The sequence below is a fragment of the Pelobates fuscus genome, chromosome 10 (assembly GCF_036172605.1).
Source record: "Pelobates fuscus isolate aPelFus1 chromosome 10, aPelFus1.pri, whole genome shotgun sequence".
NCBI classification, from domain to species: domain Eukaryota; kingdom Metazoa; phylum Chordata; class Amphibia; order Anura; family Pelobatidae; genus Pelobates; species Pelobates fuscus.
The window spans coordinates 72018395-72035808 of NC_086326.1; positions in this window are offsets into that span (position 1 = coordinate 72018395).

Consider the following 17414-nt stretch of genomic DNA (forward strand, 5'->3'; position numbering starts at 1 on the left):
ATGACAAATGGCGATATATCTTTATGGCCACCCTTGCAATAGAGGGAGGGGGGGGGGAGGGGAATATTTCTGCACCAGGGCATTCTCTACACTTTCCACCACTGATCCTTGCCTCCTTGGTCAGTTGTGGAGTGTTCACAGCTCTGCTAAAATAACCCTGTAATATTTACATCACTCTAGTGCTTATGTTGCAGGAAGAGCCCTGGCATGCCCCGTCACTCCCAGACTATAGGGAGTCAAGGCAGTTTAGAACAGTGTGACTTCTTATCTGGAGTCCAGAGTAGCACTCTGCCTCCACACAAGCACAGTGAAACCTGGTGCTAGGCAATGCAGGGCTTACCTCTTCAGCTGACACGGTCAGCCAATGCACCAGCCTGAGCAGGCGCTTCAGACTATCACTGTGTTGTAGTAGAGGTGGGGAGCCACACCTGGCAAACCCCATATAAGAAGTAAAAATGTTATACATTGGTTTGACTCATTACGAGTGGTAGGGGATATACCCAATACAGATATCCATTTGGTGAAGTAAATATATGCAGATTTCTCTAAACTGCAGCATAAGTTGCTATTTATGTCAAAGATGTCAGCTGGTAGAATGTAGCTTTAAATTAGGGATTTTTTTTTTTTTTAGCAGCTCTTTAGGGCAGTGCTCCTCAACCCTCTCCTCAAGGCACACTTAACTGTCCAGGATTTAGGGATTACCTGGGTGTATCTAAGATGTTAAAGCAGGGCCGCCACCAGAAATTTTGGGGCCCCTAACTCAGCTCAGGGTCTGGGCCCCCTGAGGCCCGCCTCCAAATACCGCTCACTGGGTCCACACACAGACACAAACGCACACACTGATACATACTAAGACACACATACTGAAACAGACATACACGCATACATACTGACACACACATACTGAGACATACACACAGGCATACATAGTGACAGACAGACACACATACATACAGACACCGACATACATACATACACACACACACACATTCATACATACAGACACTGACATCCATACACACATACATTCATAATGGCATACAGACTGACATACATGCATATATACAGACATACTGACAGACATACATGCATACAGACATCCATACACACATACACACAGACCTACGTTCATAATATGCAGACATACATTCATACTGACATACAGACATACATATATACATATATAATGACATACAGAAATACATATACACATACATAGACATACATACAGACATACATGTATGCATACAGACATACACAAACATACATAGACAGACATACATACGTAGACATACGTGCATGCAGTCAGACAGACATAGACATACACACAGACATGCATCCAGACATACATACATACATACACACAGACCTACGTTCATAATAATATGCAGACATACATTCATACTGACATACAGACATACATATATAATGACATACAGACATACATATACACATACATAGACATGCATACAGACATACATACAGACAGACAGACATACATACATACATGCATACAGACAGACAGAGACATACAGACAGACATACATACAAAGACATACATGCATAGACATGCAGACAGACATACATGCATAGACATGCAGACAGACATACATACACATACATGCATCCAGACACACAGACACACACGCATACAGACAGACATAGACAGACAGACAGACATGCATGCATCCAGACAGACCTACATACATAGACATGCATGCATCCAGACAGACCTACATACATAGACATACATGCATACAGACATACACATACAGACAGACATACATGCATACAGACATGCATACACAGACATGCATACATACACACATACATACATACAGACATACACGTACATGCATACAGACACACAGACATGCATACAGACACAGACATGCATACAGACACACAGACATGCATACAGACACACAGACATGCATACAGACACACAGACATACACATACATGCATACAGACACACAGACATACACAAACATACATACATACAGACACACATACACATACATGCATACAGACACACACATACATACACATACATGCATACATACAGATACATACATTGCTGCTTGCACATCTTATGGGACATGTTTTACATTACCCAACTTTTATCAAGGAGCACAGTTTATGCTGGTGACACACCTCACCCCATAACAGCTCTATAATTACCAGCACTACCACCAGCACCCCCAGGTAATGGTCAAGGTCTAAGTTTTTGTCAAACTGCCCCAAAGTTGTTTAGGAGATGGCACCATAAAAGCCATCTCACAGACAGACAGACAGACATACACATACATGCATACAGACACAGACATACATACATACATACATACATACATACATACATACATACATACATACATACACACACACACACACACACACACACACACAGCTCATTTTCCAGCCACCCTTCTGTCTCTTACCTTTTCTTTGCAGGAGGGTGGCTGGGGATGATGGGAGTCGCGCTGCTCCCTCTTCATTGCCGGGCTCTCCCTCTTTACGGCTGGGCGGGCGGGCGCGCTCCTCCCGCGCGGAGTGAGCTGGGAGGAAGTGAGCACTTCCTCCCAGCAGCACTTGCGGCTGCTTTTTTTTTTTTTTTAAAGGGGCCCGGTCGCGCTATACAACGGCCATAGCGCTGACCGGGCCCCTGAAGGAGGGGGCTCATCGGGTGGCCCTAAGTGTGTGGGCCACCCGATGGGCCCCACACGTGGGGCCTGGGCGGCCGGGCCCCCCAGGGCCGCTGGGCCCATGACAACTGTTATGGTTGTCATGCCCTGATGGCGGCCCTGTGTTAAAGTCTTGAGTCTAAGGTTTTTTTTTGTTTTTTTGTTTTTTTTAAAACCTTAGACATGCCTGGGTAATACCTAAATCGTGGGTAATGTAAAACACAATGTATGAATTTATAGATCTGGCTTCTGAGTTAAAATAGCCTCAATGGGGTCATGGCTTAACGTTGATAAGTGATGGCCACTTGATTTTACACTTCACAGCCATCCCAAGCTGCAATAGCCCTGTTCATGAAAGTCATGACGTGCTCACACACTCGGTAGAGTCCTCCTCTACCGGATGGCTGCAGAGTGAGCTCCATCTGAGCTGTTTACAGACTCCAATGACCGTACAAACACAGGCTGTTTTCTTTTTGTGAGTTGAACACCAGCTTGCAATTTGTTTTCAAGGGGGAAAGGGACCCCATGCCCTGATGTAGCGCTTGCTTGCCAGTTATGCATGTCTATTGGCATTACATTTGAACTATTTAGGGCTCTTGATAAATTGTCTACTCTTGGTTTATTTAATCTTGTTTATTTTTGATAATGTCCTTATCTCATATACACTAGACTTGGGCATAGGTTTTTGAACAAACACGTTTTCGTCCGGAATTTGGCTCTTCGGCCATTTTCACAAAAGACCTCAAACGCACTTGTTCTTTGATGTGGCTGCAGCTAGATTGTCTATCTACTTGCCTTACTACCTGCCCCCACTGGGCTGACTGCCTGCATTTTGGTCCTGGGACTAATCAAACCAGTGGTCCTTCATTCCCAATATTAGTGGCACAATGCCCATGCTAGTGCTTGAACCCTTTTTGGTTCCCACTCTTCTCACTTGAGAGTGTGTGTGTGCGCGCGCATGTGTGAAAGATTTCAATTAGTGTCAATGGACTAATGTGACCTGCATTGCTGCCAACGAACATTGCAGGTGAACAAAATCTACAGTTGGGGGGCGAGGCCGAAACGCCATGCTGGACGCTCGCCATGCAGAGAGGGAATTGATTAAGAGTGAGGGAAAAAAAAACCAGAAGAATAGAAGCATAACTATTACTAGTATTTATAACAAAAACACACACATTGGTCTCATACCTAAGGAGGGTAAGGACCTAGCTCAATTTAGAAGATACAGGCTGATCTATCATTGCAATTACGACTTTAAAAAGATTTAAGCAATGAGACTCTACCCTCAGGAGGCCAGAGATAATACCACTAGGGTACTAAATTTAATACATGTGGTAAGGCTGTCTTCTGGCCTTTACTGATGTGTAGAATGGTCATTTCTCTCTGCTATACTCTAGGCCGGGCATAGGCAACCTTCGGTACTTCATATGTTTTGGACTACACCTCCCATGATGCTTTGCCAGCATTAGGGGTGTAAGAGCATTATGGGGTATGTAGTCCACAACATGTGGCCAGAATACGCTCACTTGGATCCCTTCTTTTATACCTAACTCCTTCAGGGACAGTTGTGGTGAATAGCTTTCTATCCTAACAATCTATGAGCAGTATTATATATTTAACCAAAAGCTAGAGATAATCATGGATAAGAAGTCTGGAAGCAACTTTTTTTAATCAACAGCAAAAACATATGTGAGGAAGGCTGAACTTGATGGGCGCAAGTCTGTTTTCAGCTATGTAACTATGTAACATCACAATCTTGCCTTGAAACATACCCATGTATGATTTAATTACATTTTGCTCATATAGTTCACCTACTTTATTAGTGGGGCTTATAGTGGTCAGGAAGACAACTTTGAAGGCCAGCATTTTGATATAAAATTTCATTTAGAGGCTCAAATTGGCTATGGCTTAGATTACGTTTTGAAGTGGCTTTAATGAAACAATGAGTTCAGGCATTTTCTACAAGCCTATATCCAAAAAGCAGCTGAGATGGAGATTTAGACTTTCTGAAGGCTGAAGCATGAATAGTCAACCTGGTCCCTACCAGTTTGGGATTTCAGGTGGGCGGTGGTGGGTTCTGCAGAAAAAACCCGATGGGCCTCAATGGCCATTGACCAAGGCCGGCAGGCAAGATCATTTCAGATCTCCCACAAAGCAGAGTCAGCCTGCAGGTTAAAGTGAACATGCCACAACTGGACAACCAGGGCTTGCAGCATTATGCCCCCCTCCCTGGTAAAAGGTAAGAAGGCAGGGGGAGACATTAAGATAGATTTTCACATCTCACCCACCTACACACAGCATATACACACACAAACACACACTACAGTGCACACTACACCCCACACACATACTGCACCCCTCACACACTCTGCACCCCTCACACACTCTGCACCCTTCACACACACTGCACCCCTCACTCACACAGCACCCCTCACACATCCTGCACCCTTTACACACTACACCTCTCACCCACACACTGCACCCTTCACACACTGCTACCCTTCACACGCAAACACACACAGCACCCTTCACACACATACTGCACTCTTTATGCAATACAGAAACCCCCACACACACAGTACCCTCCACAAACACACTGCCCCTCACATACACTGCACCTCTTTCTCTCACTCACACACACACACACACACACACACACAGCACCCTTCACACAAACAAAAGTGAATAGAAAATAGAAAAAAGGAAAAAGAAATAGATAAATTTAAGTACATATATATATATATTTTTTAAACTCCTTTCTAACACAAAAATTGGACATGCATTATTGCTTTGATTAAAAAAATAAAAAAAATAAAATAAAAGTACTTTCAAATATTTTATGTATAATTTGTTTGTAGCTAATTTTATTTTATAATATAATCAAGTTTTCTATCTGGATTATAGTTGTTTTATTCTTTTAATTTGTTTTCTAGTGAATAAAATGGCTATTATTACTCCATGGACCTTAATTTTAAGTCTGCTCAATAATTCTATAGAATGAATTTTCCCTTTTATAACTTCATCTAGTATCACAATAGCTAAATATTGGTATCTTGTGCCCCTGAAGTACCCATTGATAAGGCTGACAATTAGCTTTTGTGGAGTTGAAATGGATTATTTTGCCCTCTGTTGTATATTGTCAGTCCTAATCAATATGTTCAAGGTATAGCTCATGCATGAGGAGAGGAATAATCACACTGACACGTAAAAGTTCAGTAGGAAAATCCTTTTTTTACTGACAGCCTGAGCGTGGCTTTTATAGCCATAAATCGTCACATTCAGCACATATACATTGTATAACCTAAGCTGTAAACATTTTATTGGATAAGCTATACATTGTGTTGTAAGCTTTCCATTGGATACTTTTAGTTGCTATGTTTCTTCTCTTTTCTTCCCTTGTTGACACATGGCTCATTCTTTATGATAAGGGTGTTTGTCTCTGGGGGAGGTATCGTCATTCTGTTGAGCTCAGCAAGTTCCATGGCCATCGGTCATCTTAAAGCATAGAAAATATATCTTTTAAACACGGTATACAAAACATTGATTTTCACAGTACTTGGTTTGGGTATTTAAGATGAGGAATATAAAAGGGGCATTTCAGATCCTACACAGCCTTCCATCACAGTCCCCCCTTGAAATGACCATTTTATCTTTCCACTGTCCTAAAACACCTGGCCCTTTCTGTCTGGAACTCTTTTTACATACCATAGGGGTTGAACCTGCGGCTTGTCCGTGGGTCGTCCCAAATATGTTACAGGAGGGGCAGTCAGTTGTACCTTTCCCTCATCATAGCAAGTTGTTCATGGTCACATCGTGAGGGACTAATGACCAGAGTGGTGTGTAGGGCCCTGAGTCCTGAAATGGTTCGGGGACTTGATTCAAAAAGACGGGGGATGTCCCCTGTGTCATTTTCTGAATGTATCCTCTAATATAAGGGACAACGCAGCAGGCCAGAATCGTTATTATAATTAGGACTATGCCTATTATGGAGCCAATTTGCGCTGCAAGTTTTTTCCAACCGCTCAGCCAACTGAACCACTGATCCCACCCGTGGTCGAAGCCCGAGTTCCTTTTTAGCTCTTCTGACAGGTCCTTCAATTTCTCTATAGCTAGGGTCACGTTTGGATCTGTGTTGTCGGGGATAAACGTGCAGCAGGTGCTAGTATCAGGGAGCATTTTACACCCCCCCCCCTTTTCAGCTAAGATCATATCTAGTGCCATTTTATTTTGGAAGGTCATCCGAGATGTGGCTTCTAGTTGTTCCGCCACCCCTTGGAGGGCATCTCTGGTGTAATTCACAAATCTTTGTTGGTTGTAATATATATAGTTAATCCAATCAACGTTCTTGTTAATAGTGATAATGGGGCGTAGTGACTCGAAGCCTGCTGCTACCTGATCCCGGGCTTTAAACTCATTAGGGACCCCCTTTGGTACACCAATGGCATCTATGTAAACATGGGGATCAAAACTTCCTTTGATTTCCCTCTTACTTCGAGCACTCTCTTCAGGTGTGTTGGGCTTGTTTTTCACACTCATTATGTGTAAGGGCATAATAACCTTGGCCAAGGCACACTCTCCATCCCAGTCTATAGGCAATTTACTCCTTAACCTCATATCCCCACATAACCAATATATTTCACCCAGAGATTGTGTCTGATTCCTTACTGCACTGTATGGCACAGCAGAGTATGTCCCACAATATCCATCAGTAAAGTTACCCACTTTCATACTATTGGTTCTATTGCCTCTATGACATGTATAGTTGCCTGGGTATATAGTGACACCTTCATTTAGTCTAGTAACCTTCACCAAGATAGGATACTCCTTCTTCCAACTTTCGCATGTGCTCTGATTTGTGTCTTTGCTGGTGTACAAACTTAAGAAGCAGAGCTCCACATCGGGGGGTAGAGTGAGAGGTACGGTGCCCAGGTGTGGCTTTGCTCCCCACACACATAGCAGTTGGTTTGGTTGTGTTTATTAGCATTGTATCTCATCCATTCTAACCATATGTTAGTGTCTAAAAATCCTGTTTCTATAGCTATGGTATCTTCAAACGTTGGATCTGCTATGGCCATCATGTCCCCAAGGGTTTGAATGTGGGGTCTCAGAGGATTATCAGGGGTCTGAACAGAGGTTCGTTTAGAGATTAGATTCTCCCACTCACTTGAATTATGCATATCTTTAAGTTGGAATCTACCTTGTGGTCCTCTTGTACCCCCTCTTAGCCAGGTGGACAGTATGTACGTGCCATTGTCCATAGGCCTGGGATTTTCTATGGTTAGGGTGTATTTCATCTGACCTGGGCCTCCATGGGGGGGGGGGGGGGGGGTTAGGCATTTACCAGTACCAGTTTTAAGTAATGTCATTCTGCTTATCAGGGATTTTCCATTCAGGTCTTTCCTATTCAAGGCACTCTGTGGTCTGTATCCCCAGTCTGCGCCTGTGTTCCATCCTACTGCCCCCCAGTAGTCACAGTTCTTTCCCCAATAAATATCTGTGACACAGATATAGGTGGAACTTGAGGCATCATGTGTCATGTATAGGTGACACTGCCCGTAGATATTGGGGCATTTCACGATGCTACAATAATCAAAGGTGTAAGTGGCTACGTGTGTATTGGAAGAATTATACCAGAATGTAACCTCATCATTTGTTTTCGTTATTGTCACATGTTGGGTTATAGCTGACTTTATTGTAAAAAGGATATATATCAGGCGGATCATGGTCTCTGCTGTACTGTCTCAGCCGGAGCTTGTGTCTTTTTGCAATGAGAGGCGTGTATCCAGCTGCTTTTTCCTGCCAATTTTACAGATGTCGAGGTGGTGAGTAACACCTGGTATGGCCCCTCGAATCTGGGTTCTAGAGAGTGCTTCCACACAAACTTCTTTACCAGGACCCAATCCCCAGGGCACAGGCTGTGAGACCCTGTGTCGGCTTCAGGATCTGGAATGGAGGAAAACACTTGTGCATGGATTTTGGTTAATTGTCGAGACAATGCGATTACATAATTCATCAACGCATCTGTACTTAATTGTAATTGTTGGGGATAGTAACACCCTAACCTTGGCACTGATCCAAAGAGGATTTTGTATGGTGATAGGGCATTTTTTCCCCTTGGAGTATACCTTACACTATACAAAGCTATGGGGAGGCTCTCTGGCCATGGTAAGTTTGTTTCTTGGGCCATTTTGAGCATCCTTGTTTTTAGAGTGCCGTTCATACGTTCTACCTTCTCACTGCTCTGGGGGTGGTATGGGGTGTGGAATGCAAGGGTCACCCCTATTGCTGTCCATATTTCTTTTGTCACTGTAGCCGTGAAGGCTGGACCTTGGTCACTCTCTATCACCTCTGGGACTCCATACCTACAAACTATCTCAGTCAGTAGTCGTTTTGCTGTGGTTCTAGCAGTCATGTTAGTCACCGGGTAGGCCTCTGGCCATCCTGAAAACATGTCTACTATAACTAAGGCATATTCAAAGCGGCCACTCTTAGGTATTTGAATATGATCTATCTGGATACGCTGAAAAGGGTAGAGTGGTTTTGCCAAATGTTTGCTGGGAACGCTCTCGGTCTTTCCTGGGTTACATTTGGTACATATTACACAAGATTTACAGTAGTTGTTTGTCAAGGTAGTGATGCCGGGTGCCTCGTAATACTTGGTTATTACTGAATTCATCAAGGTTTTTGACAGATGGGAAGCTCCATGTGCCCACTGTACGACTGCTGGGTATAATGCTCGAGGTAAGCATATTCTTCTTCTGTTGAGGTACAGACCATCCTTTTGTATGGCTTCTTTTTTCTTCCATTGTTCAATTTCTTCGGGATCTGCATCTGTTTGCAACTTTTTTAGCAAGCCTTCATTGGTAGGCAGATTCATCATGGTGTGTGTAGGATGTTCCATGATGTCTATCCTTTTATCCATTTCCTGTTTGCCTGCAGCTTGTTTGGCCGCTTGGTCTGCTAGGTGGTTGCCTTTTGCTTCCTCTGAGGTTAATTTGTCATGGGCTTTTACTTTTAGTATTGCCACTTCCTTTGGTAATAGTAGTGCGTCAATGAGCTTTCTGATGGCTTCGCTATTTTTTATGGGAGTGCCAGCGGTGGTGAGAAATCCTCTGGTTTTCCAGATTAGTCCAAAGTCATGGGCCACTCCTAGAGCGTAGCGAGAGTCTGTATATATGTTGGCCCGTTGTCCTCCCGATAGTTCACATGCTATGGTGAGTGCATGTAACTCGGCCTCCTGAGCAGACTTATGTGCTGGGAGTGGTAATGCCCGAAGCACTCGGTCAGCAGTGGTAACGGCGAAACCAGTGTGGAATGTTCCTTGGGTATCCGCGTATCGGGATCCATCCACATATAGGGTGAGGTCTGGGTTCTGTAGCGGAACATCATATACGGTGGGGAGGTGTGTGGTCTCAAGGGTCATCTGCTCTATGCAATCGTGTGGTGGTTCATCCTCCGGCATGGGTTTTGTTATTTCTTGACCCTTGTGTACCTGGAATTGGCAGGTCATTGCCCAGTGTGTGTTTTGTGATGTTTCTGTCCTTCAGCCATTCTTCTTTCTTGGTGTCCCACAAGTTTACAAGAGGTCCAAGAGTTTTCCATTTTCCGTAGTTAGGTTTTGTCAAGGATATGTGTGGTATTGTAGATTCCCAATGGCGGTAAAAGGGCTCAGCCTGTCAGGGTACCTGTGGTCTCTACCTCCAAAAGAGGTAGAGACTTAGCTGTTCCACCATCCAGACGGTCTGATGACTCCCTTCCCCGCGGTCTATCCGGTCATGCAAGGCCGGCCGCGAGGGAGTGACTGCCTTTTACCCCATCTAGGCAGGAAGTCATCATCAGGACACTCCCCCGGATCGACCTGTCAGTCAATTGCTGCAGGACCAATCAGGACGTCTCGGAGGTGTGGTTACTGCTCTGAACAGGGTATTTAACAGAGCTTCCTTCATTAGCTCATTGCCCTGTCGTGGTTCTAGCTTGTTCTAGTCACTCAGTGCTTGTGTATTCTATTATCCCTTTTGGTTTTGACCCGGCTTGTTTACCTTACTCTGCTTATCTCTGTTACCCTTGATTCGGCTTGTCTCTCGCTTACCTGTCTTCTGTTACCCTCGACCTCGGCTTGTCTTTGACCATTCTATACGGTACTACTTACGTTAGTCCGGCCATTCTAAGGTCCGGTATACGTATCTGGCTACTGTTTGTACTCTGCGTGTTGGATCCCTGTCCCGATCCTGACATTACGACAGGGCCAATGGATCCTGCAAGTACAAACAGTCAGCTGGCTTCTCCTGATCCTAGGTTTGAAGCCATGGATCACAGAATGGATCAGATGGCGCTTGCGCTACAGGCTCTATTATCTCATGCCAATAACCCACCAGAGGAGATACGTAATACCCCTGTTTCTCCTGTCAGTTTAGGTCTAGAGGTAGCCACAGTGGGTGCTTCTTCTCGCATTACCCCCCCAGTACGCTATGGTGGGGCTCCTGAGAAGTGTTGTGGTTTTTTAAACCAAATTAGTATCCACTTTGAATTGCAACCCCGCTCTTATCCTACAGATAGGGCAAAGGTAGGATTTATTATCACCCTACTTATTGAGAAAGCTCTGAGATGGGCCAACCCACTATGGTAGAACGATAACCCATTAGTGTATAACTATAACGCATTTGTAGCTGCTTTTAGAAGAACATTTGATCCTCCAGGTAGAAAGGTTAATGCAGCCAGATTACTGTTGCACCTGAGACAGGAGAACCGAACACTGGTGGATTATGCACTAGAGTTCAGGTCTCTGGCGTCAGAAGTCAAGTGGAATGAGCAGGCGTATATGGATGTATTTTTGAATGGCCTATCTGAAGTAATCCTTGATGAGGTTGCTACCAGAGAACTCCCTGAGAATTTAGAAGATTTAATTTTGTTCATCTCTCGTATAGATGAACGTTTAAGAGAGAGACAGAACACTCGAGAGAGGAACCGGAGACCTTCTTTTAGGTTAGCCCCCGCTTTTCCAAGTCCTGACTCCACGGTATCTTTGCTTCCTGAACCTATGCAGATAGGTTATACCCGCCTCTCTGAGGAGGAAAGACAGTACAGGAGAAGAGAGGGTTTGTGTATGTATTGTGGAGCCAAGGGTCATTTACTCTCGAACTGTCCTAACCGTCCGGGAAACGCTCGCACCTAAGTCTCTCTAGAGGACAAGCCTTGGGTGTTTCTATTTTGTCCTCTACTCCTAATTATAAAGATCACAGGCTTCTGCTACCAGTTTCCTTAACTTGGGAGAAGGAAGTAGTAAGGGCTATGGCATTGATAGATTCCGGTGCTGCTGAGAATTTTATCGACCAAGCCTTTGCTATTAAGAACAATTTCCCATCCCAGCTAAGGGAGACACCCTTGGCCGTTGAGGCCATAGATGGTAGACCACTACTAGACCCTGTTATCTTTCGTGAAACCATACCCATTAGTTTAAATGTTGGTATCCTACACGTGGAGAATTTATCTCTTTTGCTCATTTCATCCCCTTCCGTTCCCATAGTTCTGGGGTACCCATGGTTGAAGAAACATAACCCTATTATCGATTGGGAGTTAGGGGAGATACTCTCGTGGGGCCAGGGTTGCCAGGATAGGTGTTTATGCAAGGTTTCTCCATTAGCTAATGTTAACATACCTGAGACTCCTATTCAGTCCACAGAAAGACAGATACCAGACCTTTACCTAGACTTAAAGGCAGTATTTGACAAGAAGAATGCCGATTCTTCGCCGCCACACAGGCCATTTGATTGTAAAATTAAGCTTCTACCTGGGACTATGCCTCCGAGGGGCCATGTATATGCTTTGTCTGTTCAGGAAAACTTGGTTCTAGAGGAGTATATTCGGGAGAATTTAGAAAAGGGATTCATTAGGAGGTCTTCTTCCCCGGCCGGGGCTGGGTTCTTTTTCGTTAAGAAAAAGGATGGCATGCTGAGACCTTGTATCGATTACCGAGGCTTGAATAAAATAACTGTCAGAAATGCCTATCCTATTCCACTTATTACCGAGTTATTTGATCGTCTTAAGGGCTCCAAAATCTTCACCAAGTTAGATCTCAGAGGGGCATATAATTTGGTGAGAGTCCAGCAGGGACACGAGTGGATGACGGCGTTCAATACTCGGTACGGTCACTATGAATACACAGTTATGCCGTTTGGACTTTGCAATGCTCCTGCAGTATTTCAGGATCTGATTAATGAGGTACTTAGGGAGTTTCAACATGATTGTGTCATTGTCTACCTAGACGACATACTGATACACTCTAGGGAGATTGAAACTCACCATAGACAGGTCAGAGCGGTATTACAGAAACTTCTGCAACATGGTCTATACTGTAAATTGGAAAAATGCAGCTTTGATCAGTCTCAGATAGATTTTCTTGGTTACGTGATTTCTGGGGAAGGTTTTAAGATGGACCCTGACAAACTCCAGTCTATTTTAGATTGCCCATTACCTAAGGGACTCAAGGCTATTCAGAGGTTTATTGGTTTCTCCAATTATTATAGGCGCTTCATTAAGGGTTACTCGTCTATTATTGCGCCCATTACCAATATGACCAAACAGGGGGCAGTAACTAAGACGTGGTCTCCTGAAGCTCTCACTGCTTTCAAGAGGCTCAAATAACTTTTTGCTTCTGCTCCAATATTAGTCCATCCTGATACGACTTTGCCGTTTCTACTCGAGGTCGATGCCTCTGAGACAGGAGTAGGTGCGGTTCTGTCACAAAGATTAGCGGTAGATAAACCATTACACCCGTGTGGTTTTTTTTCCAGGAAACTTTCTGGGGCTGAGAGCAGATATGACATCGGAGACAGGGAACTGTTAGCAGTCATTAAAGCCTTAAAGGAGTGGAGACATTTGTTGGAGGGGACCCTACACCCTATTACGATTTTGACAGACCACAAAAACTTGTCATATATTGGGGAGGCTAAGCGCTTATCCTCTAGACAAGCTCGTTGGTCCTTATTCCTGACTCACTTCAATTATGTACTGACTTACAGACCTGGTTTTAAAAACTCTAAAGCCGATGCATTATCTCGCCAATATGAACCTTCTACTGTACCTGAACCAGTTCTTTCTTCTATAGTTCCGAAGTGCAATATCATTGCTAATACGAATCTCAGGATTCATTCTCCATTACTGGCCAAGATCATTAAGTTGCAACATCTCGCACCTAAACAGACCCCTGCGGGTCGTCATTTCGTTCCTCCTGCTTTTCAACTGGAACTTTTACAGTGTTTACATAATAGCAAGATGGCGGGACATCCTGGTATTCGCAAAACTTACGCCTTGATCTCTAAGGACTTCTGGTGGTCTACTTTACGGAGGGATGTTGAGGAGTTCATCGCTGCATGTGAAGTTTGTACTAAAACCAAACAACCCCATACGCTTCCATGTGGACTCCTGCAACCCTTGGAGGTTCCAGAGAAACCATGGTCCTGTTTGGCCATGGACTTTATTGTCGATCTACCTATCTCTAAAAGACAGACTGTTATCCTCACCGTGGTTGACAGGTTTACTAGGATGGCACACTTCATTCCCCTGCCTAAACTTCCGTCTTCTCCCGAATTGGCAGAGATATTCGCCAAGGAGATTTTTCGCCTACATGGGATACCCTCTCAAATTGTATCGGACAGAGGCTCCCAATTTGTTTCCCGCTTTTGGAGGTCCTTCTGCGCTCAACTTGGTATTAAATTAAACTTTTCTTCTGCCTATCATCCTCAGTCTAACGGAGCTGCTGAACGTACCAACCAGAAAATTGAACAATATTTACGATGCTTTGTTTCTGAACACCAGGATGATTGGGTCTGTTTGATTCCTTGGGCGGAGTTTGCACACAACAATCTCGTTTGCGATTCTACTCATTCAAGCCCCTTCTTCATGAATTATGGTTTTCATCCGTCTATTCTTCCTTCGGATTCTCCTTCCCAGGGGGTGCCGTCGGTTGATGTTCATGTTGCCAATTTGAGGAAGTTGTGGGATCAAACTCGACAAATCCTTGTGCACAACTCTATGTTGGTCAAGAAACACGCTGATAAACGTAGAAGGGCGGCTCCGGTCTTTGTTCCAGGTGATAGGGTATGGCTGAGCACGAGGAACATCCGTTTAAAAGTGCCCTCCATGAAGTTCGCTCCTCGTTATATTGGACCCTACAGGGTGCTGACCCGTATCAATCCGGTTGCGTATCGTTTAGCTCTTCCTAATACCTTACGCATTCCGAACTCGTTTCACGTTTCATTGCTGAAACCACTCATATGTAACAGATTTTCCTCCACAATAGCCCCTCCTCGCTCCGTTCAGGTGGAGGGTCAGGAGGAGTATGAGGTCAACTCTATTATTGATTCTCGAATCTCCCGGGGGAGAGTACAATATCTGGTTGATTGGAAGGGATATGGTCCTGAGGAGAGGAGTTGGGTACCTCAGGAGGATGTTCATGCTCCCCGTCTCCGCAGGGCGTATCACTCTCGCTTCCCATCTCGTCCCGGTTCATTCCGCCCGGTGGGCGTATCTGAGAGGGGGGGTACTGTCAGGGTACCTGTGGTCTCTACCTCCAAAAGAGGTAGAGACTTAGCTGTTCCACCATCCAGACGGTCTGATGACTCCCTTCCCCGCGGTCTATCCGGTCATGCAAGGCCGGCCGCGAGGGAGTGACTGCCTTTTACCCCATCTAGGCAGGAAGTCATCATCAGGACACTCCCCCGGATCGACCTGTCAGTCAATTGCTGCAGGACCAATCAGGACATCTCGGAGGTGTGGTTACTGCTCTGAACAGGGTATTTAACAGAGCTTCCTTCATTAGCTCATTGCCCTGTCGTGGTTCTAGCTTGTTCTAGTCACTCAGTGCTTGTGTATTCTATTATCCCTTTTGGTTTTGACCCGGCTTGTTTACCTTACTCTGCTTATCTCTGTTACCCTTGATTCGGCTTGTCTCTCGCTTACCTGTCTTCTGTTACCCTCGACCTCGGCTTGTCTTTGACCATTCTATACAGTACTACTTACGTTAGTCCGGCCATTCTAAGGTCCGGTATACGTATCTGGCTACTGTTTGTACTCTGCGTGTTGGATCCCTGTCCCGATCCTGACACAGCCTCGGGCGGTAGTTTGACTGTTGCCACGGCGTTTCCCATTTGGTCATAGTACAGGTTGACCACTATGATATTTATTTCTCCCAGCTTTAAGAACTGTTCTTCATACTGAGGATCTGGCACATGGGTTGTGTCATACCACATTGTGCAGTGTGGTGTTGTTGACCTGGTAGTCTCTTGTTCTTTTGGTATTTTCTCAAGCAATGCTGTGAAGCTGGGAGATAGCGGGTTGATGTCCAGGCCGTACCATGTGGGGTCTCCCCCCTCAGGAAATGGTAGAAGGGTAGACGGATTGAGGACGTAGCATCTTTTCAGGGAGATGTTATCGGGTATAAGAATGGAACATAGGTGACGTGCCATGGTAAGGTGTTTGGGTTGGACTTGGTTGATGATGTGGGCTATATCATGAGGAGCCAGGATAGTAAGGTCATGCCCCAGAACAATATCACATGTTTTATCAATCAGGGCCTGTGCTGCAAACACAGCTCTCATGCAGGATGGGCTGCCTTTCGCTACTGTGTCTAGTTGACAAGAGTAGTATCCGATAGGTCTTTGTCTGGACCCATGTTGTTGTGTAAGCACGCCAGTGGCATGACCTTGTTTCTCCGTCCCAAACAACTGGAAGGGTTTCTCATAGTCCGGGAGGCCGAGTGCCGGTGCTGAGGAGATAGCCTGTTGAAGAGAGTAAAAGCAGGACAAGGCCTCCTCAGAGAGCGAGAAAGGTTCTGTCTTCAGGGCGTCATAAAGGGGCTGCATCAGGAGAGAGGCCTCTGGGATCCAGGCCCTGCAGTAGGAGATCAGTCCCAAAAATGCGTGGAGGGGCTTGTGTGCTGTCGGTGGTTTGATAGCCGATATCGCTTTCACTCTATCGCGAGTTAGGTGTCTGGTGCCATGTGAAATGCAATGTCCAAGGAAAACAACCATGGGGCTGCACCATTGAAGTTTCTGTTTAGATGCTTTGCAACCCTGGTCAGCAAGAAAACATAATAAGCTCAAGGAGGTGGATTCCACCACTGGTTTGGAATCGGCACATAGGAGTAAGTCATCCACATATTGAAGTAGTACAATTTCTGGATGTTCCTTCTGCCATGGAATTAAGATTGAGGCCATGGCCTTTGCAAATTGACTGGGGGAATTCTGTGCTCCTTGAAACATGACTGTCCAGGTGTACTGCTGACCCTCATGTGTGAAGGCAAAAAGGTAACGGCAGGATGGGTCCAGGGGAACGCTGAAGAAAGCGTTGGCCAGGTCAATAACTGTAAAATATTGTGCTGAGGGAGGGATGCCGGACAGTAGGGTATGCGGGTTCGGGACAATAGGGGTGTCTAGAACAGTGGCCTCATTGACAGCGCGTAAGTCCTGGACCATCCGATATTTGACAGGCTCACCCGGGCAGATTTCTTTTTCACAGGAAATAACGGTGTATTACAAGGTGACACGTAGGGTATGAGGGCTCCGTTCCGGAGTAGGGTTTCTACTTGTCTGGAAAGGGCATCAACTTGAGCTGGCTTAAGAGGGTATTGGGGGCGACCTGGTAGGGAGGCACCCGGTATCAATTGAACCAGCACAGATGGGACTTTCAGTTTCCCAAAGTCATCTGGGCCCGTGGACCAGAGGTGTGGAGGCAC